Source organism: Camelus bactrianus, chromosome 11 (genome assembly GCF_048773025.1).
Source record: "Camelus bactrianus isolate YW-2024 breed Bactrian camel chromosome 11, ASM4877302v1, whole genome shotgun sequence".
Taxonomy (NCBI): domain Eukaryota; kingdom Metazoa; phylum Chordata; class Mammalia; order Artiodactyla; family Camelidae; genus Camelus; species Camelus bactrianus.
In genome coordinates this window covers 25598174-25624582 of record NC_133549.1, presented here as the reverse complement: position 1 = coordinate 25624582, position 26409 = coordinate 25598174, and the positions used below count along the sequence as shown (strand labels likewise).

The following is a 26409-nucleotide window of genomic DNA, read 5'->3' as shown; positions in this document are numbered from 1 at the left end:
GGTTTAGGAGTTAGGCCTTTACTTTAAATGTTCACCAATCATTACAGCCATAATTAGACCTTGTGCTGGAATGCACCAGAATCTGCCTCCTGGATCACTTACAGGGCCTGGAGAAGCCACAAAAAGACTGAACGTCTCAGCAATGGTAAGATTTTTCTGGGCTGGCGCAGGAAAACTCAGCTCATGGAATATAAATCAGCAAACCTACACTCTAATTTCCACCCTTCACATGTAGCGTGATTATACAAGCAAGTGCTAGGAGCGTCAAGTCAGAAACTGAGGTTTGTTTGCCAGAAGGCAGCCAAACCTTCAATTCTGTGGTTAATGCCACCTAGGGGTATAATTACACAAGCTAATATCATCTTTCCACTCAAGAAGAGGAAAAGGGATCCTTGCGGCCGACGTTCATGTGAATTAACCATCTTCGGATTAATACCAAGGCTAACATCAAATTCCTAAGGTATTCAAATTCAGATGTTTAAAAGTGAAAAATCAAGCATCTGACAGTATCATTAACATGCTTATAGCATATCTTCTTAACTGTGTTAAATGTCAGTTTCAGAAATGTTCCCCAAACAGTGTCTCCCATGTTATTAAAGGGATTTTGCATAAAATAAACCAATTTTATTATAACCTTCACATACACGGCAGAATTCAGGGAGAGTGAAAACATTTGGAGAACTGTTGGGTTCCCTCATTGGGTGTCAAGGAATCAACATTAGTGTATTTAACTGAAGGCAGGCACAGAGACTGTTTTTATTAGAAGGCCCAAACAGGATACTACTCATTGAGAAAAGCTTGCGGGGTGGGGGGAATATGGTATTTGCTTTCCAAGGCAAAAACTAATTCCTAAAAAGTAAATTAAGCATTTAAAATTACAAGAAGCTCATACATGGATCACATCAAATCTTTCAGACCACTAATATCCTATTACACTTCCACTATTACACAAATAAATATACTTAAAACCTGAAGAGAAGTTGTTCTAAATGAACAGTTTGTTATGGAAAACCATCCTGGTTAAACCTCCCTGGTCAAAACCTCCCTGGTCTGAGGCACTCCTCTACCGCTTTACTTTCTGACCCTCAACCTCAGTCATTCCCTTCACCCAAGCTGCCACTAACAGGCCTATGCATAACCTCATCCATCTCCATGTATGAGCCACCAAAACGGATGGGCAGTTTCGTAAAAAGCTAAGCATGGAGTTATCACTTGATTCAACAATTCCACCTCTAGGCATGTATCCCAGAGAAATGAAAACATATATTCACCCAACACTTGTCCATGAATATTTACAGGGGCATTATTCATAACTGCCAAAAAGTAGAAGCAGCTCACCAATAGATGAATGGATAAATAAAATGTGGCATGTCTCTGTAATGGACTATTATTCAGCTATAAAAAGGGACAAAGACCTCATACATGCTACAATGTGGGTGACCCTCAGAAACAGAACAACAGATTGAAGACGCCGGTCACAAAAGGCCACGTAGTGTATGGCTCTGTTTATATGAGATGTGGGAAAAACATACAGGTTCAAGTATAATTTTCCCAGAACACAAAGCATTCACTCCCCAATACTTCAGTTTTGAACCATGTCTAACACCAATTTTTAAACTGACTTCTTTAAATACATTACTTCCTTGTAATAAAAATGAGAACTGAATCACGTTTACCAGACTCCACCAAAGTAGAACTAACATTGAAATTTAATATGAGCTCCAAATATCACAACAACAACAAAAAAATACAAGTAAATTCTTTTTAAACAGATAATATAGCACTGCGATCTTCCGTCTTCTGAAATGTTTGCTCCAGATTCTAACTACTGCTCCTTAAATGTCTCAACCTGGGGCTCGTCTTCAATTATGTTGACAAGCAATAAGATGTTAAGCATTTCGGAGTCTCCCTGAATTATCAAAGAACCAAAAATAAATCCCAAATTGCTTTTAAGTGTGAAATGTAGGGGTTTTTTTTTTTTCTACTCGGTTGAAAAATGGCTGCAGAGATTGGACTCAGATTTTCCAAGCTGTAAATCTCTCTCAGGCTAGGACTAGGTATGATATTTTTAGCCTCAAAGACTATTTCTGTCAGGAAGATATGACCAGAGGAATCAGGAAGTCAGGATGGCCATCTGTGTGTCACCGTGGCTGCAGAGGTTTTTGGAAACCAGAGGTAGTAATGTAAGGTCATTACCAAAGGAACAAGAAACAAACAAACAAACATGCACACAATCCAATCAAATCCAACAAAAGCAGTATGTGTTGTGCCATAAAACATTCATGTCCTCCGGCACAGTGATTCTGTTTTTAGGAATTTATCGTAAAGAAAAGCAAGCCCCTGCAACTTGATTTATAACAGCAAATGACTGGAGGCAGCTTCAATAAGCAACAATAAGGGTTGGTTAATTAAATTATGCTACATCCCTTTGATGGAATGTTATGTCTCCATAAAGACTAACTATAAAAGGCATGGAAATGTACTTATGATAAAAATGTTCATGGGGAAAGGATAAAAATCTATGGACTCTGTAATAATCATGCAAGCGAATGTTATGTATATGGACTAGAAGGACCACACAAAGGATAAATCATTGTGCTGTTATGTTGGGCTACCCATTTTTTTTTTCTCCACATTCCCAAGCTGCTGAAATGTTATAGAAAAGATTAGAAAAAAATTAAGTCAATCATACAAATATTATGGGAAACAATCCCATTAATCAACTTGCACTACCAACTACACTTTTACTTGTCCTATTTATGTTAAGATAACGGCAGTCAGACACTCCTAGTCAAGATACAGGTGAGGGAAACACTGAGTCTTACCTGAGAGTTAAAACGTGATTCCATTATAAACTCAGCGATGAGAATAATTTTATGGACAAAGAAGTAAGAGAAGAGGTTCCTCCTGCTTTCTGAACTCCTCACATGGACTGTTAAGTTTTCTCGTTAGATTTCCATTCTATCTCTTGGGAGGAAATTGTATGTGAGAAAGATCAGAAGCCTCTTTCCTTGCCTGCTGAGCCTCATCTGATAATACCCATCCATCAAGATGATGGGACATCAGAGAGCATCAGCAAGAATTCCCGGTGAATGACTGGAGTCAGGGGGATAAGCACGGACTGGCAAGATGGACCAAGGAGCTCACCACTCAGAATCCTGACACCTCCATCTTACACACAACAAGGAGTCCGTCTGTGATGGTTAATTTGATGTGTCAACTTGTCTAGACCATGGAACCCAGATATTCGGTCAAACATTATTCTAGATGTTTCTATGAAGGTATTTTTTAGATGAGATGAACATTTAAATCAGTAGACCTTGAATAAAGCAGACTACTCCCTGTCTCCCCCAATAACGTGGGTGGACTTCATCCAATCAGTTGAAGATCGTAACAGGAAAAAGACTGATGTCCCCTAAGGAAGAGGAAATTCTGCCAGCACACGGCCTTCAGACTTCAGCTACACTGGTTCTTTCCTGGGTCTCCAGCCTACCCTGCATGTTTTCAACTTGCCATCTCCACAACTGCATGAGCCAGTTCCTTAAAATCTATCACACACATGCATCTGTATAAATGACACTATACAGACATATAGGACACACATATAGTAAATATACACATAAATATACTTGATGACAGAGACAGAGATGGAGACAGAGATGAAGATGGAGAAGGACATACATCCCGTTGACTCTGTTTCTCTGGAGAACCCTGACTAACAGAGCCCTGCTTCCATATGTGTTCCGTGTGGTGTCACCTGGCACAGAGTAGGTGTTCCAAGGATGTTTATTAAGTGAGGGAGGGAGGAGTGAACTATTCTTGGATCCTGGAATGGAGCCTCCCAGGCCCACTGTTCGGATCCTCAGGGAAATTCATGTAAATTAAAATACTTGCAAAACTATCAAAGTTACCGACTCACGAGCTCCTCTCTCTATAGGAAGGTTTTGTTACTATTTTAAGTGTCTGTTCAGAAATCTTTTTTACCATCTGCCTTCTCGTACCTGGCTCACCTGATCTAAGATCCTTAACTGCACACCTGAGGACACTGACGATGCTGCTCATTATGTCCTCCAGGGAGATCACAATTTTTAGATTTATAATTTTTTATATTGACTTGCTAATTCAATATGAAGTCACAGAAATTACATCAATTTCCACTTATAACATCTAGCATAAAAAACAATACACCCATTGTTTTATACTCTGGGGTATATATATATAAATAAACATCTACAGTATAAAAACAATATACCCATTGTTTCTCTAATGTGGGGTTAATATTTAGTCTTTGGCAACAGACAAGACTGCCTTCCCTTTTTAGTGTCCCTTCTGGTGAACCTTGTGCATCAGTAGTATGCTTCAAAAAAATCTCATTTTCCGGACATATAATAGCTTATGTTGGAGTTACTATTTAATTTTCTGCCTCCAAGTCTTGAGGATTCTAATCTGTAGTCCAGTCCAAATTATACATTTTGGGTATTAATTTTTTTTCAGCTTTCTAAAGTTTTTCTTTTAATGGTAAAAAACAAAAGGTCTTATTTTTAACACAATGTTTTACGTAATTGGTTTAAATCAGCAAAATGTATTCAAAGCACACTGACTCCTGTTTTAATGTATTTTTTTAAACTACCAGTTTAACATATCCTGGCTGAAAGGGATAATTTGACTCAAATGATTAAACTGGCTGAAGTTTTACTATCCTAAAAGCATCTTACCAATAGGTACTCATACCCTGGACCCCAGGAGGGCAGCCCTGCCAGGGAAAGGACATACTAAAACCTCATTTGAGGCTCAGGCTCAAAGGGAAAAGGTCAAAGCCGTCTCCTTGGAGGGAGGGCACCTGGCACCAAGTAGGTGTTCTGAGGATGTTTATTAAAGGAGGGAGGGAGGCGTGAACTAGTCTTGGACCCTGGAATCGAGCCCTCTCAGGCCTGTTGTTCAGATCCCTCTGGGAAATTCATGCAAATTAAAATACTAGCAAAATGATCAAAGTTACCAACTCACGAGCTCCTGTCTCTGTATGAAGGTACCTGTCAGGCAGGCAGCACATTAGAGCCTGTCTTACCTAGTGTCACATTCCACTTACGCTTAAGGAAGCCAGTCTCCGGACAAATGACAATAGAAAAATCACCAGTATTAACTCCCCAGGAATACAAATCCCTCAACATGGACAACAAGATGGCATCACCGCAGAGTGTCAAACATTCACTTACAACCTCACAGTTTGCCTGTGCATCCCTTCCCTCTCAGGTGGCTGAAAGTAAGTCCGTTCACCTCAACCCTAACCAGCTCACCTTCCTTAAGCCACACCTGCTGCTAGATCAGTGGTTCCGAATCCTAACTGCCATTGTCACCTTGCACCCCTCTCGGGGGACTTTTAGGAAGCAGCAGTTCCTGAGGCCACCCTGGGCCAACGTGATCAGAATCGACAGGGATGGGTGCCTGGGCTGACTCTAATGCAGTCAGGGAACATGAACGCAAAGACCCACCAGACAGAGGCGCTTTCTAAAGGAAGCTTTGACAATCAGTTGAAACACACCTTCTCTGAAATCTGCCCCCAAATCATTTCAGGCCACATACTTCACTCAGTGGCCCAGGTAACTGAGAGCCCTGGGCTCCAGAGGTTCATCCCCTGTGCCCTCAAGATCCTTTTCTAAAATGACAAAACTTCCACAAAGAATCCTCCAGAGTTTCACGTGTGCAATAGTTGAAACTATGTTGTGTTGGTTTTTTTTTTTTTCTTTTCCTGAAAACACATGTGTCCTTTTGTTTCACGGTCTCACTTGGCACCAAGTACCCAGTTCGTTTGCCCATCAGATTAGCTCGAATTACATGCTTTTACTGCTCCTACAAGCTAATGCAAGAGACCTACAATTAACTGTGGGCTGGTTTAAGCCCTAAATAGAACTAATGTCTGCCCTGACCAAATGCCTCGGGACCTGCTTTTTTTTCCCCTGTAAATTGCTATTTTTGTAGGCTGTCTTCCAAAAGTTGAGCCCCAAAACAAGTTGAAACTTTAAGCCTACTAGAGTCTACGCACAGTAACGTTTGAATCCCTACCACTTACGTTCTCTCCGAAAGCTTAGCAAAATGCATGATGTTGTCGTTGTGACGGAAGACAGGACTGCCACTCGTAATGTCATCTCATTCAAGTTCGTGTAATAGCAGAAGTGAGAGGAAACCACTAACACCTCTGCCTTCTCTGGGTAGGTATTTATGTGTCAAGACAGACGAAGACACAATGGCCCCTGTCTCTGTATCTGCAAATTGAAGAAATCATTCATTTCTAAGGAAAAAGAAATCTACTTGGCACTCCAGTTGAAAATACCAGGAATGTTGGAACATTCCAGCACCATGAGTTCTAAAATGATGACAGAGGACCCAAATTTGTTCTGGCTGGTTAAATTTTGCAAAGGTCAGAAAGGGAGAAAGATGAATGGATAACAAGCATGATTCTTACTTATGGGCCTCCATGGAAAAATAGCATAATATCAGTATTACCGGTATTTCCATCAGCCATGAGTTACCCTAGGTCAGTCCCTGGGAGGGACGATCAGATAAAACCCTACCAAGTCCCTTGTGGAATCTGCAGCTCCTGGCATCCAGGCTGAAAAAGCAAGAGTGAATTATGCTGAGCCAATTCCGCTTTTGGAAAGGGGAGGCAGAGGAGAAGCATCTATGTGTGTCATCAGCAAATCTGCAGGCTCCGTTTCTCCGTAGATCACATCTCCCAGCTGCCACCATCAAGGGAGCAGCAGAAGCATTCAACAAAAGGAACTGGAAAACGGGTCCTGAACTGATGTCCTCCCTGGCCTGACTCTAAAGTCCTGTCTTCTGGAATGACTTTGACAGAATAAGTCACATCCATCACTTCACCTGAAAGTCAGACTCTAAGCCTGACATCCTTAAGGGTCAAGTGAGACCACTATTTCCTGGAGCTCAACTTTCATTCTTGAACAGATCATACTGGATGCATGGTATAACGCTGCATCACACAGAAATCCAAGAGGCCTACTTAGTGCTAAAGAGACAAACGATCACCTTTGTGCTATTTGCAAAGCATCCATTCTGCTCTCATTTTAGGATAGAAACATACCTTCCTAACCACCCTTACCCAAGAAGCCTGGTCTGTGTTCTAAGCCATCTGATTGTCTCCTCTTTGTATATATGACTGTTTTCAAATATGTGTAGGTGGTGTCATAACAATAACATACAAATTCATTTAAAAGCATTTGTAAATTTAGAGTAGCTTTTGACTTTATGCATTTTATCCAACATTGGATACTAAATATACAACTACGGTCTATGAAAATCTGCAGAACTTTTAGATACCATGAGCAGCTCTTCCCTGTTTGGAATTACTAAACTGGAAGACTCCCGAATTTCACTCCTGTCTGATGTCACCTTCAGAGCCCTATAACTATCCTTTTAAGAGTCTGAAAACCAAAACCCAAAATGTTACAAATTTATTATCCTAGCCCAGATATTGGCAGTGCTAAATCACCATGGTTATAATGATGACAGCAGGAAGAGACACCACAGTGATGGCTTGCCCAACACTTGGGAGGTTCCTAGGTTTATGAGCCGGAGTCTTCTCCTACCCTATCCCAGTGTTCCTCCCACCTCATCTGGCCTCCTGTTTGTCATTTCTATAATGTCAAGGTCACCTTTGCTTAAGTAATAGCTAAGAGGGCAGGTTTAGGAGTCAGGGTACATGGGTCTAAGTCCCAGCACTCCCTCTCACTAGCTGTACAGCCTTGGGCAACTGACTTACCCTCTGTCAGGATGCTCTTCTGGAAAATGAATCCACAAAGGGTGCCTACGGTGGGATGGGCCACAAAGGGTCTTAGCCCCAGAGCCAGGCCAAGTGTTTGCCATCCATACTGGCTGTTTTTCTTCTTATAATTCCCTTCCGTCAGTTGGTCCCTTGATCATGCACTCCTTCATAACCATTCATGAAGCATCTCCTGGTCAGGCATTGGCCCAAGGCACTGCTCTGGTTCTGCCTCTTCCAGGACCTTCCCACATTTCAAATTTTGTTTTTCCTTGCATCTTCCACATTTACAAGCTTAATGGCACATTTGTTCCCCATATGATGCTTAAGGGTTCTGGATCTTTATGTGCCCTCCCTACTCTTGCCCAGGTATGGAGTATGGAATATGCCCCCAAGTTGGCTATAAAGACAGGGTTAACCACAGTGCGCGCACACACACATGCACACACACACCCATCCAGGTATACACCAGAGACCTGTCAGCAGGTAATTATCTTCCATGTTGATGGCTCCGAATTGCTGGGTGCCTTCCAGCTATGCTCTCTCTTCAGGCTTCACTTCCCGCCCTCCTTGCAGCTGTTTCTGAATCCAGGAGCCCTGGGGCAGGGGACCTGCTCAGCCCTTTCAGTCTTGCCTCTTCTTGTCCCTGTAAAGAATGACTGCCCTGAGCTATACAATTTCCAGAGCAAACATGTAAGATCCTTTACAACCCAGCCCAGTCCAGGAGCAGAAAGCTATGTTTCTATAAAGTCAGTCCCCTATTAATTTGTATTTTATTGGCCAAACAGTGCTTGTCCAGGCATTGTGGGGCTATTTTTACGCAGACTCTCACTTTGCAGGTGTAGCACGCAATGCAAGCTGGGCCCCCTCGGCGTCATCCAACACAGCGTTTGAGGGCTTAGGGAGAGGTCACCCATAGGACCCTCCCCATCCATCTTTTATCTACTCTGTGTTGTCCTCCCTGTTATGTAGCTGGAATCCTAGGAAGAGAGGACTGTTTCAGTGTGCACTTCCTGAGGGAACAGTGGAAAAGGGACAAGCGAGAGGAGGGGGTTAAGCGGTTCTGCAGAGCTAGCTGCCTGACAAACACCCGGGGGGGCTCTCTGGGGTCAAAGAGTCACTCTTCCCACCTCAAGTCAAATCGTGTGGAGGCTTGGATTCCCTAGCATTATTCTGCGGTCCTTCTACATTTGCAGGATTGTTCAATGCCCCCCAATTTGCCCTTATTAAGGGAAAATTGTTCTCATTTGACACTTTGGGGATAATGTGTAGTTTAAAAACTAGGGAGTGAATGCATTGTAGCTATTCTGAAATCCCATGCTAATTCAAAAAGTGTGGGGGGTTTTTGGGGTTTTTGTTTTGTTTTGTTTTGGTAACTGTCCCACTCTCTCTTCTCCTCCTTCCCATTCCCCAAATAGCCAACCAAATGAGCACTGTTTTTCATGCTTTGGGCAATCTTTGCTAAAACGCTTAATGTGTGTTCCTGACAAATACACCCCTGTGGCTACTTGCAAGAGAAACAAACCCCAGCATGAAAATACCAAGGCTTCCTTCTTTTCTTATGTAAATAAATCTCCAGATGGCTCATTTGTAAGACTGTGTTTACTAATTCTTGTTTTCTTTCTAGACAATCTGTTCCCGGTAACCCTTCTATCACTGAAACTTGAGGTAATGCTTACAATTTCGTTTAATGAGAAGTCTGTCCGAAGATGTGGTCTAAAGGGGTGGAGGGATTCTCATACCACACACACACACACACACACACACATACAACTCTCAGGAAGGGCTAACGATTCTTGGTGGTGTTATTGTTGTTGGACGGGAGATATTTTTAATTAGAGTCAGAAGAGAGTAATTAATTTCAGGCTGATGAGAACGTCAGCACTGAAAGGGACCATAGCTCATCTGGTCCAGGGATGGAAATCTGTGCCATGTGTACCCTTCCCCATCTCTCCCATCTAGTGCCCGTGGCAGACATCACTAGTTAGTTACAGCATCCTTTCCAATCGATCTCAGAGATGATCTCGCTAACTTTTTCAACATGCCTCCCCAAGTCACTATTAATCACTTACACTCGACACGTAAGATGACACGCAAGTGCCAGAGCTAAGTCTCTCCTTTCACAGATGGAGAGATTGAGACTCTGAGAGATGGAGTGACAGGATTCCACGCCTCACAGCTAGTCAAGGGCATTCATTCTCAGCCTGGGGAATTCAAACAGGGGTCTATGATATTGGATGTGAAAAAAATAATGACATCTTCATTTTCAGTCCTCCCAACTACAGTTTAGTATTTCCTTCACTTATGATGGACAACGACAAGCCACAGCAGTATTAGCATATATGACTCAGTCACTGACGGCAGTTACAGACATTACCCTGTAACGTTCAACTGCGAGAGCGCAGAGCTCTCCAAATACCACATATGTTCTTGCTAATTCTAAATTATAGGAGTTATCCGACTAGCAGCTAGATCTTATATTTTAATGCATTAAGGAGCACACATATTAATATATCATAAATTTATTTTTTAATATTTTGCTAACTGTATTTCAACATATTTGGTTTCCTTTGTAATTCTGTGTATTTGATTCTATGTATTTAAAGCATTGTTCTAAGAAGGGAATCCTCTTCACCAGGCTGTCAAAAAGGTCCATGGCCCAAAAAAAGATTTAAAACCCATAGTTAAGAGAAAATTCAGGTCTTCTGAACAAACAAACAAAAAAAAGAGGCGGGACGCTTACCATGAACTCCTGCCATCTTAGACAGATTTTTTAATTTAAAAACTATTTATGCAGTAGAATCATAGAAGGAGAGAGAGAGAGACAGAGAGAAGAGATACATAAAGTAAAAATTACAAGTTCCCAAGCCCCGCCTCCCCAAGATAACTCTTGCTAGCAGTTTAGTACATGGCTTTCCAGCCACATAGACTCATTATGCAATAAAAATGGAATCAAACAATCCCTGCTCTTCTACAGCTGCCTTTTTTCACTTAACGAAGTAAAAGAATCAGGAATAACATTGTGGATCTCTTTCCTTTACATAAATTTGCCCCACTCTTTTTTAGCAGCTACAGAGTAGTCTCCTATAGGAACATATCCCAATTCATTTTATAAGCCCCAATAAAGGAGATTTATAATCCCAAAGTTTTCTTGGCAGAAGATAACAGAGGGAAGAGTTATCATCTGAATCTGAGCCGATTAGAAATGTAGCTTTAACGGCTGTTAGGCTGCCCCTACTGAATGCAGTCGACAGTGATGAATTCAGTGGCGGATGTGGAAGGGTTGGAGCAGAGCAAGAGAAATCCCATCCCCCTGGCCTGGTGAACCCCAGGGAGAGAGGACCAGTCCAGGAGCAGGCCCCAGGCTCTGGGTCCTGTGTGGTCTCAGGGACACTGCTTCAGGAGTAACTGTTTACACTCCACAGGGTTGGTGATGAGCCTAGCCGGCTCAGACGCCCACCCCGGCAGTGTGACAAGTCTCCCTTAACTCCTGTCCCCCCAGTTCTACTCCTGTGGCCTCGCCTGACCGTCCCACAAACCTCTTCTACTTCTCAGTCACGACTGACCTGGAGGCCAGCCACCTTGGGGTGTACAGGTTTAGGGAACGACTGTCATCAATTCCCTTGGGGCAGATGAAGGGAAAAAAAGAAGAAAGAAATGCTTTAGTCATAATTAGTGAGAACACGACCTGGTTGATACCATTGTGCCGAACCCTATTATTAAAATAAAACCAGAAAATTCAGATAAGGCCAGCTCAAGATCAGAGGCTCCAAATAAAAGAGAAAAACCTGTTTTCAGAAAGTGCAGCACTGAGGCAATGAGGCAGCCCAGGACACGTGGGGAGACTCCACTCTTGCCTCTCGATGGGACCCCAAGGCGCAGGGTGCACTGGGCTGAGAGTCGGAGAACCCAGCCCCAGGCTGCTGGGCCCCAGGCCCCTGTGACTCAGGGACGTGGCTTCCCAACTGGGCCTTCGTTTCCCCAGACGTGCAATCAAGGGTTGGACATGAGAACGCTTTCGAATGGACCCAGTTCCATCTACCCTTTTTTATTGTCAGCACCACCCACTGAGCCGGATCCGGGGCAAAGCAAGATCCGAGGTTGCCGACCTCTGCCGGGTTTCTTGGCCTGAACCGTTTTTTCCCTCTTTGTGCTTCTATATTTCTCAAACATTGCACTGCCACTTCTCTTCATTCCTATCCCGAGGTAAGAATGCCTTTTTCCCCTCTTATAAGTTTTTTTTTCCCCTTCCCATCACATCTTGCTGTCTCCATTCTGCCTTGGGTTTCAGCAGTTTGAAATTCCCTGGCTTCGAGTCAGCTCTTCTATCAGAACCAATGTGGCTCCAGACTGTTCTACCCCCGTGCAGCGCAGGAAATAAAACAAAGCCGTGCTTGTTCCCAGCATGATAGGCTGCAAGTTTAGGGACCGGGGGCTTCAAATCTTTTCACGATTTTGTTTTGGCACCAGAGCGTCTGTGTTTAATTCTGCGTCTCCTGCCAGACTTGGGAAGCAGAAGTGATAATATCAACATGCGGAGAGACGGGGAGCGCGACGGGCCATCATCTCCCTCCCGGGCGGGGGCGGGGGGTCACGCAAGCACACACGGACTCACCCGCAGCTACACACGGAGACACACGTGTGCACACGCTGACAACTACACCCGCACACAAACACACACGGCCCTGTGTGCACACAGACTCACTCACACTCACTCACACGTATAGACACACACGTGCACACATGGATACATATCCTTGTGCACAGTCAAGTGCACACACAGCAGATACACACACAAGTACACAGTCACACCTGTGCACGCACAGACACGCCTGCACCCAGGCCCAGACACGTGTATTCACATCCCCCACAGACTCGTACGGAGACACACACTCCTGCAACACAAACACGGTTGTATGCATGTGCACACACAGAAAAGAGAAGAGAAGGAGGCTGCGGTCTGCACCGCAGGGCAGGCAGGAGAATCAAAGGGCGAGCTGTGACAGCAGAGTAACCCCCACCCCCGGACCTGAGAGAAAACAGTTAATGCGCACAAGGCCTCTCCAGGAGGGCCCATTATAAAGTTCAACCAATTAAGCCAGACAGTTTCCATGGCGACGTTTACTTTTCTCAGCTCTGAAGTTCAGCAGCTCCCATGTCCTGGCAGATACGATGTGAGTGCAAGCTGTGGTCAGCTCGTGACAAACTGAGGGGCCCACAGACTCTAAGACCACTCTCCACAGGTCACCAGTCAGCACCTCCCTTCTAACAAGGTGTGGGAATGAGCGGCGTCAGCTGACCAAGAGCATCTGTCAGGTCCGCCTGGACCCCAGCAGGGCTGTCCCAGGGACTGCACAAGCCCCCAGGTGCCCCTTCCCCTACACACTCAGCCACTCAGGACACCATTCCTGAGGGCCACCCAGCCCTGGGGGCACCTGGGTCAACCAAAGGAAGGGGTCCTTGTCCCCCCCCCATCCTACAGCTGTGGGTGGAGGCAGACGCTGATCTGAAAACTCACTCACAGGGATGGAACATGACGATCGTGGTAAGAGCACCAAGCCCCTCATGGAGTAAGACCGGGCGGCAGTCGGGGTGACAGAGAGTGAGCACAGCGAGTCTGCCTACAGACCACGCGGCCCACGCAGGGACTCAGTGACCTTAGCTCTGTTGTCACTGCCACCGAGCTCTCTAACACCCGGATCCTGGAGAGAAGTAGATTCAGATCATCCAAAGACTCATGATGGATACGTATGCCTCCTCGGGGGGTGGGTGTCTGTGGCTGTGTGGGTGTGGGTGTTTGTGGGGGATGTGTGTAGGGGGAATGGGGGGTGTGGGGAGGGTGTATGTGGGTGTGGGGGGGATGTGTGTGTAAGGGAGGTGGGGGCGTGTGTGGGGGGAGGGTGGGTGTGGCAGCAGACACCTTCAGGTGGCTTCACCAGGAGAGGCAAGTTGCCGTGACGGATGAGCGAGATGATGGGTGCACATGCCCACCACTGCGCCTGGCCCCAGAAGCTGCCTGGTGAAAGCAGAGGGTGCTGTTTCACGTGCTCTCTGAGTGCCCTACTCAAGCTGGGCTCCAGGTCTCCAGCAAAGGAATTTGTATCTCTCAGAGAGAAAAGAACTTGCAAAGAAGGTGGGAGAGGGGCCAAATGCCCCAAGGGAGGGCGCAGGGACAGGGGCAGAGCAGATGGAGTTAAAACTTGGCCCTGGAGGATCCAGGAAAGGGTAAGTCAGGACGGACTCGAACCCTCTCTTCTATGTGACACTTCAGACCCATTTTTAATGTGTTATATAAAAATATGGAAGGAACAATTTCATGAAATAGGGTGGAGTCAAGACTGCTATCTTTTCTAAACAAAGCTGTCTGCCAGCAGCCAGCATCCCTCAAGCTGCTTATCCATCAGAACTGGGTATGGAGGGGTGCCCACTGGCCCTGGGTACCATGGTGGCCACCGTGACACAACCTCTCCCTCTGTGGAGTGTGCCCAGTGTGCCTCACAGAGCCCCTGCTCTGGTCCCCTGACCCTTCCTCATGGACGTGGAGATCTGCCCTGATCCCCGGGCCACTGTGACCCTTGCCCGCAGGAAAACGGGCTCGGAATTTTATCTGCGTATCAGTGAAAAACAGTATAATACACTGGTTCTGAGTTCTGACCATGCCCGCATTTAAACCCCACTCTGTCACTTACTAGGTGAGAATCTTGGGCAAGTTATTCCTCACGGTGAGCCTCGGATTCTTCATCCATAAAATGGGAAGAGTACCATGACCTACCTCACGGAGCTACTGGAAGATTCAAATGAGACACTGCCTAGAAACAGCACATGACCTGACACATGACAACTCTCTGTAAATGTTAGCTTTTATTTGTTTATACTCCACCTTTCTCCAAAATAGGAGTACGGGTGAGTGTGTGTGTGTGTGTATGGGTGTGTGAGTGTGTGTTGCGGGGGGTGGGTACAAGGTACAAGAGATGGATAAATAAAGCTAGCTCAGGCATCCTGTGCTGCATCCCATAATAGCTCAGGGCAGGCCACCAGGGCAGCTCTTGTCTGTTGTCCTAACAGCCATCCCTTAATGGCAGACCAGTTGCTCAGCAAAAGTGCTACATTTCTTACTAGTAAGATCAGATAGACATTTTTCCCAAGGACACATTTTTTAAAAAAAATTATAAACATATTCCAGGCAATGCCATACCATCAAAATGAAATTCAGATACTCTCTTGTGATGGTTATTTAAAGCTTATTAATCATTGTAAATTATTTTGACACCCCAGTGAAAAGTCCTCTGTAACCCTTTTAGAATCCCATTTTCATTTAACATTAATTAAAGGCCACTAACCGTAAAGCATTAATAAAATCAAATTCCCCAAAGGAACTCTCAGGTGACAGGCTTCAGCTCTCAGCAAGTTGTGAGACCCTGAGCAAAACACAGGCCATAGTGAAATTTTAACCATGGAAATGTAATCAGCCCAACTGTCATAAAGAAAGGGCATCTCCCAGAAAGATAATAGACACTTTCAATAATAATTTTATGATCACCACTAGCCCATCTCCTGAAGCCAGGTGACGGCTATTTAGCAAAAGACTTTCAAATCAAGCCTTACTGATATACTGTGTACTTGTTTGGTGGCTATTTGATTATCCACCAGAGTGTGAGGGCTGAGACCAAAGACCATCCCTGATGATCAGAAAATAGAAAAGGAAAAAAAAAAAAAAAAAGGTCTATGTTACTCTCAGAAAGTGTGTGTTCCAAAAAAATCAAGGTCACCCACCAGTTCCCTTCGTTAAGGCTGAAGGTCAAGTGCTCTGGTGTTACTTTAACCTCGTCCTGGCTAATAATCTACTGGATGCTCACAACCCCCAACTGTGCAGCTAAGCCTCAAGAAAGGACGGAAGAGGAAGCTCACCTCCTTTGGAACCTCCATTTTCCAGGCTGCGTTATGAAGCCATCACGGCCAAATTCACACAGCCCAGAAACAGGCCCTGGGAGAGGATTAACACACACAGGTAAGGGCCTGTGTTCAAACCCGCCATTTGCTCCTAAAAGTGCTTCAGCGCATTTGCCAAGTTACCCTGTTCCCTCCTCCCCTTGGACAGCTGAATGGAACTGAGACATTTAAACCTAGATTTCAGGAATAAAAAGCTATGATTTTACACCTTAAAGACATTTTGCTTTAGCCCATTTTCACTGGAAATCCTAATGACTTATTGAAACAGAAGCTGTAACTTATAAAGCTGTTGGCCCAGATTCTGATCACCTTTGCACAGCAGGACAAAGCATCACTAGGTAGACATCCTTAGGGATGGGGAAATGTCTCCCATTATCTTGGTGGCATAAAGTTCCCTTGAAAACCTGTTCTGAAAATATTTTTGAGTGTCCATTTCAAACAAAAACAGCCTTTGTGCTGGAGGTGCCCATTTTCTAAAGACTAGGTGTCTGTGCTAACAGCTTGGTGACCTTCAACTCCACTCCACTCCAGCCCCACAAAAGTCCCTAGGAAATTTATCTTCAGGGCCATCTCTGGAGCCATGGAGGAGAGAAGGCAGGACTCAGACATCCCCCAGCCACATAATTTTATATAGGATAAAACTGGATGACGCATAGGGAGCCCTAATTTTTGCTGGTCAAGGAGCAGATCCAGCCACTACCTCCAGGAGAAGGAAGGATACTTAGAGATGTTAATTTCATCTATGAAAGTGTCTGGACCCATTAATACCACCTTTACCAACCCCTGTAGTTACTCTTCAATCGGTGTCCCCCAAAGCACAGCTCCCCAAAACATGAGAACCCGAGAGAATATTGACACACTCCATTTTTGACAGGCAGTTCTGTCCACTTAGATGGGCAGGGAGATCTCTCCAACATTCTGACTGCAAGCTTGCTGGCTGAGCAGTCAACATGGAAAATGAAGAGCAGATGGGCAACACCTCCCCCCACCCCCCTCTGCTAGCAGAGGTGATGACAGGCCAGCCCCAGGCCCCCACCAAGTCACTTGAGATGGGACTCTTGGTCACGTGACTGATGTTTTCACAAACCCATCAAAACTTATCCATCCAAATGATTGCTGTTCCCAAAGGGATCACCTTAAAAGGGATTATAATTGTTCTCCTCAAAATCACTTAGAGATCCGTCCTTAGAAGTTAGTCAGTTTCCAAGTCACTTGGTAAAAGCAAGAGTTGAAGATCAAATGGGAGAATTAAATAAGGTAGACCTAATGCACGCCTACTACGGTGCTAAGTATATAGTAGGCACTTAATAGATGTTGGCTATTATCATGATTATTACCCTTCCAACCTCTTAACATGTGGTTGGATGCCCTTTTACAAGGAAGTAGAAGCCTCAGTGAGTAGAGGCTGTCAGTCACCCACATTATTTCCTGTTTTATTCCCATGAGGCATTGGGAGCACATGATGTAAATTAAAGAATAAAACTATAGTCCTGGGTTAAATAATGTTTCTGTGGTAAAGAATGATGACAAGGCAAGCTTGGATCAATGTCTTCAGGAGTGCAATGGAAATTACAAATTTTCCTCTAAGATCTCCAGCTATACCATGAGGGCTAAGGGTGATCATTTGGCCTCTGTCTCCTCATCACTCCAAAGTAGGCAGTAGAATTACCATGGCAGGAAAAACACCATGTGCTCATCAAACCTGTTTCCTTTCCCTGGCCACACAGGATGAATTACGTTCCCAACATCCTTCATAGTTTGGTTGGGACCACACAATTCCTGGTACCATCTTCTTTGCCCACCTCCCTCATTCTTCCAGGCCATAAACATGAGCCCTGGAGGGAAATCAAATGACAGAGGAAGTCTGGGTCACAGCTTGCAGAAGGAGCTTCCCTCCCAGTAGAGCTTCCCCATCAGGAACGTCTACATCTTACTTTGTGTAAGCAAGCCATATGATTTTATTGTGTTAAGTCACTGAGATCGGGGCTGCTGTTAGCATGAAGTGTACTGATTAATGTAGCTAACTTCCTGCTAAAATTTTAGACAGCTTCCTGTTTAAGCTAAACATCTCAGCTATGAAAGACCCAGGTGGAGAGATGGAATTAGCCAAGACCTGGGCAAGGACACCTAAGGTTTTTTCTTGTCCAAAACAACTTGGAACTCTAAGGTACAATCAAAATAATAATAATAATAATAACAACAACAACAACTTGCTTTTGGAGAAAGACTGAATGCATAGAAAATGATGGGTAACTTTGTAGATTATCTATTTCCAACTTGCAAAGTTGTTTTGCAAGTAATTTAGATAAAGATATCGATTGTAGAAATTTAATTTTTGAGCTAGAAATGACTCTTAGAGTCATGGGGAGCACTGGATTTTCAGAACTAAAGGAGGGTTGGTAGTTTTAGACCCATGTGAAATGGGAACACTGAAACCAAGAGAACTTAAAGTGTCATACCTGAGGTCACTCACTGGTTAGCAAAGGAGCCAGAATCCTTACCTTCCAATTCTAATCACTTCTACTTTCTCCCTTCTAAGATTCGAGAACTTAATCCTAGATTCTTCAGTGAAAGTGAGGAGGTTGACTCAGCTCTGTTTATTTCCAGTGCAGCCTTGGGTGTTCCCAGGGAGCCTTCATGAACCACACCTTCGAAAACTCATTTAACGGTCGATTCTGTACTGTCAGGACTTGACTTAACTCAAACAAAAATCACGAAGTCAAGTGATGAGAGAAAGAAACAAAAGGTAATAGCTGCTCCCAAGAAGCTGCCACCTTACATCTGGGCTGTGCTTAGAATCTCACTGCTGAAAAAGCCTTGATCGGACAGAGAACAAATAAGATCCACCTTGGAAAAGGAAAGGATTTCATTCTTTTATCAATGCCTAGACAGTTCAAACACTGACTGAAGTCAAAAAAGACATCTTTCATACCGTCTCTCCATAAATAATTAACACATTATTAAGTAATGAATTGTTAGGTAAGAGGGCATTTTTTTCAATTGCATATTCACAAGTAATTACCAACTAATGTGGAAGTTTGGCCCTGTTCCTCGGAGAAGAGGCTCCATATTTGAACAAGTGGCCCCAACTCAAAATAGAAAGGAGAGAGAAAATCCAAGCTGTCCATCTCCTGGGGACAAGTGGATGGAACTGAAGGGAGGGGACAGGAGATCATCATGGTCCTTGACTATCTACGTGGCAGAACCACATTCTAGGTCAACTTAGTCTTTCAGATGAAGGTGTAACCCTCTGAAAGCCAGCCCCCTTTAGCACAACTTAGATTGGGCACGGAGGAGGGGGAACCACGGTCCCCTGTAAGACACCCCCACATCTTCATCCCCAGAAGTTATGAATGTGACCTTATGTGGGAAAAGGGTATTTACAGATGTAATTAAATTAAAGATCTCAAAATGAGATCACCCTGGATTGTGTGGATGGGCCCTAAATCCAATCCAATGGCCCTAAATCCTCACAAGAGACAGTAGAAGAGAAGACATGAGAAGAGAAGAAAAACATGTGAAGGCAGAGGCAGGGATGTAAATTACGCAGCTAGAAGCCAAGGAATGCTTGAGCCACTAGAACCCGGAAGAGGCAAGGAAGGATTCTCCCCTAGAGCCTTCAGAGGCAGGGAGGCCCTGCTAACAACTTGATTTTGGACTTCTGGCCTCCAAAAGTGTAAGAGAATAAATTTCCATTGTCTCAAGCCACCTGGTTGGTGGTAATTTGATATGGCAGCCACAGGAAACCAAGGCAAGTGCTGCTGGGAAAGAAGGCCCATGGAATATGTGCAAACCTCCTCAAATCCAGCTGGGAAGTCATGGCTCCTCCTCTTAGCCTAGAGGCCCAGGAAGACACACAGCAGGGACTCTTTTATTTATTCACTCAACAAACATTTGCTGATCAAGATGTCTCCCTACCCTCAACTAGTTCACAGTTTAGCAGGGAAGGGAGACTTTGCAAAAATAGTAAGAGCAGTGTGAGTAAGCAACAGAAGTGGCACCAAGTGGACCGGAGACTAGAGGGGGATGCTCACCTGCCAAAGGTACTTCGCATGCACATCCATCGCCTAAGGTCCCACGAGGAATGGACAGTTTCCCCATCCCCGAAATACCAGCATGGTGAGCAGTATGCCGACTACACATTTCTCCCCTTCTCTTCCCTCCCTAAATCATGGAAGGAGAGGAGGGCTGGGGAGGGAAAGTAATAGCTCAGTGGTAGAGTGCCTGCTTAGCAGGTACGAGGTCCTGAGTTCAATCCCCAGTACCTCCATTAAAATAAATAAATAAACCTAATTACCTCCCTCACCAAAAAAAAAATAAATAAATAAAAGAGGGCTGGAGGGTAGCAGGGAGGATTGTAAAGTGGTCTCTGTGGAGGGAGCAAGCCTCAGATTCTTTGAAAATTCTCTTCCAAGTCTTGGGCTGCCTACCATTGACACAATGGCCAGGTACTAATACCCATAATTTTACGCAGGGGAAGTCGGATTCTGTCTGACAACACTGAGAGCACAGCTACCTACCAGAAGCAAGGGCCTGCCTGAGAAAGTCCTCCGTCTGCGTTCCATCCATCACAGACCTCAATTAAATACGAGGGCAGACAGGGAAAAAAATCCCCAGAAAACCCACACTTTCCACTTGGTTTTCCTCCGATTGGAAAATGAAAGGCCAGTTATAATCTGCCGAAAATAAACTGTTCAAAGACTGCAGGCTCTGAGCGTGGAAGATCAAATGTTGCAATCGAAGGGAATGAGGATGTTTAATCTAACTGGAAAAGAAAGATCCACATTGCAGAACAATCAGAATTCACCGAGTCTTTGCTTCTGTGACAGGAAACCACCAAGTTTAACATGAGAAATGTTCATTCAGAAATCCAAAGTCCTGGGTTTTCATGGCTCGGGTCCTCAAAAAATAATGGCAGGGGCTGAAGCAGCAGGAATGGAGATTGAGGACGTAGATGTGATGTGGACAGATGCCTACATGACATCCAGAGTCAAGTTCAAGTAGGGTCCAGGGTCAGCGACCCCAAATGAAATCACACAACTGGTCAGCAGCCTTTGACTAAAACCAGTTCTGGGAAAGAGACAATCTCCCTGGAAATGTTTATAACATACACTGGCTCCATCCTTCTCTGCTCTCCGAGGAGGACTGAATCCATTTTGCTCAACATAGCATTTTTAGACAATGTGGGTTTTATGGTTTTTGTGAAACAGAGGAGGAATGAATTGCAAAACCAAATATAACTGGAAATGTCTTTGTAATTTTAAAATAAAATAAATGAAAACAGTTCAGACCAAGGATTGCCCTCCAAGAGTGGAAACCCAAACATAATCACTTGCTGCTGAAATATAGGGAAAGGAGCAAAAGTAAATTAAAAGAGATCAAGAGCCAAAACTTAAACCCGATAAACTCAGTGATAGAAATTAAATACCAATTATTAAAATCTTACTGACTCTAGTGGCTAGGAATAAAAAAAAAAAAAATCCATTGTCCTGGCAAGTTTTCGTGGGTCAGTATCAAATTTGGATTTTAAAAACTTCCCACTGCTTTGTGACCACAGGTATTTATGTTGTGATAAGCAATTATATCTCAGCAATCCTGTCTCTAGGAGCAAGAGAGCCAAATGAATGGCAAACACTTCACAAATTCCCTGCCACGGCAAGTTTTGGCGCTGTCTGGACTGCAAGGGTAGGTATGAAGCCTCAGTACCTATATTTACTCAACCTGTTTAAATGTCCAGAGGGGAAATGGCTGAGTAAATACAGAAGAGCCACTTAATAGAATAATATGGAGCCCTTTGGAAGCCGGTTTTGAAAACTGTATTGCCATACAGAGACTCCTCACTATATAACATTAAGTAAAAAGCAAGATGAAAAATGTCTATGTTCTATCAGCAATACCGCATTAAAATCCATAGAAAAGGAACCACATCGAAAAGTTAATCAGAGCTGTCTTTGCATGCTAGATTAGGTGCGATTTTTTTTCCTTCTCTATTTTTCAAATGAGGAATGCACTTGCAGTGAAGAATAATGAGAGGTAGATAAATAGATAGATAGATAAAAGCTTTTAGAAGCATCTGGAAAAAATATAGTCCTAAATTATTCTATTAGATGTCACCTTTCTAGTAAGGACTCCAGGTGAGAAGTTGCAACAGAATAAAAACGAGAACTCGCTTCTTATCCTGAACTCTCCTCCGTTTGGCTCCCTGGGGAGCAAGTTTGGAGGAAATTGCATCTGGTTTTAGGTAATTTGTGACTGGGGTGCCTGTGCGGATCCCAAATAGCAATGCCAATTGAGGGATTGAGTCTGTAGGGCTACAATAAAGAGGATTCTTTTTACTTTAATTATCATAACCAGGGGACAAAAATATTTTCAGTCTTCAGCTAATAGTTCTTTTGACCCCTTTTAATAGAGGAAATGATAATGTAATGAAGAAGCTTGGACCACCTTTCAGATCCCACTTCAATGCATTTTGAGTTTAAGGTTCCATCCTACTAAAATTCTATGATTCTAAGGCAAATGCAAATAAATATACAAAAACAGAATATGCAGGCAATAGAAACCAACAAGAATTCATCTAACAGAAAAAAAGAAACATTGAAAAGGTATGGGGTGCACACAGAACTAACGAAAAGGATGAAATATCAAGTATCGGAGAGTGAAGACTCAGAGAACCTTGAGGAATCCAGATAGCAGGAAATAATGAAACCCTTTAGGAGGCAACTGTCAAATAGAATCAATTATAACAGCTTCCATCCTTGTCGTCAATATGCAGATTCCTAGGAGAGAGGATTCTGATTGGCTTAGCTTGGTCATGTGCCCCTATCTTGGCCAAGAGAGGGCAGGGCATCCCAGTTAAAGTCCCGCCAGGACTGCACGTCATGCAAAGAGCATGTCACCTAAGAGAGGGAATGGATGCCCGGGCAGGAAGACAACCAACAGCCCCTCTTTGTTCCAAGCCCAAGAACATGTGTTCCATGTGCAGTGTTTTATACAGATGTGGTACAGAAACCAAACAAGAGCAAGAGTTACCATCAGGTCTACAGGGGTTTCTCTAGGTTGCGGCCATGTGCGTGACCACTGGTAGATGGTTCACCTCGCCTGAAAAAGACTTTGTACACACACCACACACAGAATCCATGGTTCAGAGCTTTAGAAAATCAAACAAGAAATTAATAACAAAGACAGTGACTTTGCAGCTCTGTTTATAAGCCCCGAGTTCAAAATTAAATGAGCCAAATAGTGAGGGGAGAAACTCCCCAGCTCTTTTGAGTTAAATGCCTTGAACAGCGAAATTAAGAACAGAGCGAGTCCCACTGCACCATGACGCTGTTTTATTGACTTGTTTTCTAACTCCACTTTGAACACAATGAAAGTTGTGTGTCTTTTAAATAAAAACAAATATTCCTTCCTCTCCCAATGCTACACAGAAACCTCCAGGGCAAAGTAAAATAAAACCTCATTATTGCAGATTCCACTCATTCCAGAATTATAATAATGCCGCTCGGCCTGCATTGAAGCCTGCCTTTGTACTCTCTTTGAGTAGTGGTTTCACTAAACAAATCAATAACACAAACAAGACAGATAGGAGTCATGTTTAAGCTACTCAAGAAAGGCTTTAGCCGCATGAATGACAGCTGCTCGGTACAGAGGTGTCTTAATGGTCATTCAAACAGAACCTGCAGGGTTGTTAGCAGCTAGTTCACATGTCTACAAGCTTCCTGTATTTCCTTTAAAACTCTCCTGTAATTCAGATTTTCCCCTCATTTCAATGTGTTTTCACTCTGTTACTCTAATCAAGTGATGGGTGAGTGTGTGTTTAGGTGCAAAAAAGGTCGGAGAACCAGTTTTCCAACCAGCCTTTAAGAAAAGTTATGGCTGCTGTTTCTATTTCAAAGTGAGGCAGCAGTAAAAAAATAAATAAAATAAACAAATTAAAAAAAGAAGTAACTGTGTACAAATGCCAGCAAACATATCGAAATCAGCACGTCTTGAATAGAATATAAAGTAATATAATCCTGTTGTAACTATTGTCAATTATTTATAATGTGCTTTAATCTGTAATTTCATCTGAGCATCCCAGAACATACGTGAGACACACACAGCAAAGACAGGAAGTGCTCACCAAACAGTGCACACGCTCCCTTGCATTTGCCAGCCTTCCATGCCGGAGGTCAGGGACTCGCTCACATGGACCATGAGCAGAGATGATGAGTGTCTAGGCAGTTAACAGGCAGTGTGCTTCCTCCATCTCCCCATCTCGCCACTGTGGTGCCTCCGGAAGCCCGCTGGTGAGCTGGCAAGGAGAAAATGAAGAGGTCTTAATCCCTGAGTCAGCAGATGGAAGAGAGACACTGAAGACTAGCATGAGATGCTCAAGAATTAAATAGATCTTACTCAGGAACAGGCTGTACAACTAAGCCACAAAGGTTTGAAGTTGTACTGGTGACTTCAGCAGAGCTTAGCCTTTTCCGACCGACACCCTAGCTGTTACCGTTTCCATCTTACCGATGACAAGACCCACACTCACGGAGAATATAAGATACACTGAAGATCACATCAATAGCAAGCAGCAGGACCCAGAATATAACTCTAAGCTTCTGACTCCAGCCCTCTTTCCCCTAAGACCCAAATGTTAAGATGTTGCCTAAATACATAAATTAATGACCAGCTGGTATGCAATGACAGTCTGTACAATTAATATGCCATTTCAGAGAAGACAGTTCTGGTCCTAATTTGTTTGTGTAATCCAGGGCCTCTTCATTTCTTCACCGGCAGGCACTGGAGAAGAGAGACACCACACACCAAGGAAGCCTAGAACATGCCGTGGGCCTCTGCTGCATTTTGCTCTTTTTTGTAACGGCTTCTTCATAAAATCAAAAGAGTATTGTTAGGGGTGAATGGTGAGAACAGCCTTGGGAACAAAAAAAAAGTCAATATAAGTCCAATTTTTCATTCTGCCAGATTCAAACAAACATCATTTTAATGACCTGGCGGCCCCCACAAATTCAGCAGCCACCCGTTAAATAAAAAGCCCTTTCATTTGAGGAGAGAAGTGTCAACACAGGCATTTAACATAAGTCAGGTTTCAACTGCAGAGTGACCGTGTGTATAGTGACAGGGGCATGTGTGCTGGGATAACCCCACCAGCATCACCCAAAGTAAATCCAAGGAACCTTTTCTCCCTCCCTGACCTAACATCCCATCCCAGGGGCAGATATTGATGTAAACATGACGAACGTAGCTGAGAGTTTTAAAGGTCTCCATAATTCATCAGTCTGCAAGGCAATGCCTCCATCAGTGTTCAGAGGTAATAAAAAGTACCTACTACCAACTCTTCTTGGTAAGAAATATAAGCGGGCACAGACTATCCAGAACAATCCCGCATATGCCTTGTAAAACTACAACGCTTCTGCGAGAAAACTTAGGACTACGTCTTTACAACCTTGGAATCGGAAAAGATGATTTAGAGAGGACCCAGAAAGCCCTCAACATCAAAGGGAAAAACAATTATCGAACAAAGTCAAATTTTTACATTTCTGCTTATTGATAGACGCGGTTAAGAAAATCAAAGGGCAAGCCACAAACTGGGAAAGAGCATTTGCAACCCATGTATCTGATAAAGGACTTGATTCCGGAAAATCTAAAGAATTCATAGAACTTAGTGATGAAAAGAAAAACAGCTCAATAAAAAGTGAACAAAAGATTTGAACAGACATTCACCAAAGAGAATTTTCAAATGGCCAATAAGCACATGGAAGTGTAAGAGTTGCTCAGTGTCATTAGTCATCAGGGAAATGTAAATTAAAACTACAATGAAATGGTGTTACAGACTCACCAGAATGGCTCAAATGAAAACGACTGAAAATACCAGTTATTGGCAAGGCCCTGGAGCTATCAGATCTCCCATACAATGCTGGTGGGAGTGTAAAATGTTACAACCACTTTTGTTTCATAGTGAAATGTACAGCTATCCTATGACCCGGCAGCCTCCTAGGTATTTATCCAAGGGAAGTGAAAACACATGTCCACAAAAAGACTTGTTCACAGCAACTTTATTCATCATAGTGACATACTGGAAACCACTCAAGTGTCCATCAATAGTACGATGGATAAACAATTCACAGGAGATTTATACAAAGGAATACTACACGGGAATAAAGAGGTACAAACTGCAGAGACATGAAACAATATGGGTGAATTTCCAGAACATTATGCTAAGTGAAAGGAACCACCCACAAAATCGTACATGTCAGATGAGTCCATGTACATGGAGTTTGCAACGAGAGAAAATTAATATATGGTGAGAGAAATCAAACCAGTGATCACTTCTGGAGTTTCAGGGCAGCGTGCTGGGTGGGGTGGGGGTTGTTGATTGGGAAGGGGAACAAGGATACTTCTGGGATGAGGGAAGTCGTCCATATCTTGCTAGTGGTGTGGGTTACATGTACGAGTGTATGCATTCATCAACACTAACAGATCTAAACACTTAAAATCTGCCTAACCATGCCTCACACCTCACATTTCCACTTTCTGCCCTGGAGCTTCTCTGAGGCCCTAGGGTAAGATCTAGGACCCTCAACTACATCCAGGAGGTGAAGATGAGTTAGAGCCCCGGGGGCCACCCTGGCTGGTGCCAGGCGGGAGCTGCTGTGCCAGCGCGTCCTTCTGCATCAGCTGTACAGACG

The 26409-nt window shown here is 43.8% G+C and overlaps 1 long non-coding RNA gene across 3 annotated transcripts in view; it reads right to left on the bottom strand.

The window, feature by feature from the left end:
* The window catches only part of LOC123612780 (uncharacterized), a 430881-nt gene that overhangs the window by 276531 nt on the left and 127941 nt on the right, over positions 1 to 26409 (bottom strand). For all 3 annotated transcript variants that reach the window (XR_012510109.1, XR_012510108.1, XR_006720056.2), the window contains one exon: positions 23847 to 24017. This is a non-coding gene — a long non-coding RNA (uncharacterized LOC123612780). The remainder of the gene's footprint in view (positions 1 to 23846; positions 24018 to 26409) is intronic.